The following is a 642-nucleotide window of genomic DNA, read 5'->3' on the forward strand; positions in this document are numbered from 1 at the left end:
TTACATGAGAAAATGAGGGAGTCTCTCAAACGTTAAGTGCCCGGGTTAGAACAACATGTTTGTGAGAGGCTTTCAAGTATAGTCATCTGGTTAATCTCAAACCAGGCCAGCCTTGATGTCTGAAAAACAGCTTTGCCAGGAATCAGGTCTTGCTATTTCCTGGGGTAGGGGCCTACGGCTCCCGACAGATCCCCCTTTCTTTTATATTTTAAAAAGAAGGAAAATGAGCCAAAATAATCCCTTAGGGAACCGTGCCTGCCTTAGGTTGGAAAATTTCTACTGAAGCTTAAACCCGTCATGGGCTAAGACAGCAGCTTTGGCTGCCCACCTGGCTTAGGTAGCTATCAGCAATTCTCTCTTACCCGTCTTTGGCTATCTGGTTCAGCTCTCAAGGGGATGACTGAAGCACATCGTCACATGGCCTTTCAGGCTCATAGGGCTCTTCCCGATCTTTAAGTGCAAGCCTGAGATAATGTATTTGAATTGGCTTTGCTGTAAGATCATCAATCTGACTTTTAATGAAGCCAGTGAGCTTCTTAAATGCCCAGGGGCCAAAAGAAATTACTATTAGAAAGCCAATGAATGGACCAAGTATGTTGGGTAAAAGGGCAGAGAGCCAGGGAGAAGTGGAAAACAAGTTTT

This window comes from Nannospalax galili, unplaced genomic scaffold (assembly GCF_000622305.1).
Source record: "Nannospalax galili isolate Female #2095 unplaced genomic scaffold, S.galili_v1.0 scaffold2127, whole genome shotgun sequence".
In the NCBI taxonomy this organism is placed as follows: domain Eukaryota; kingdom Metazoa; phylum Chordata; class Mammalia; order Rodentia; family Spalacidae; genus Nannospalax; species Nannospalax galili.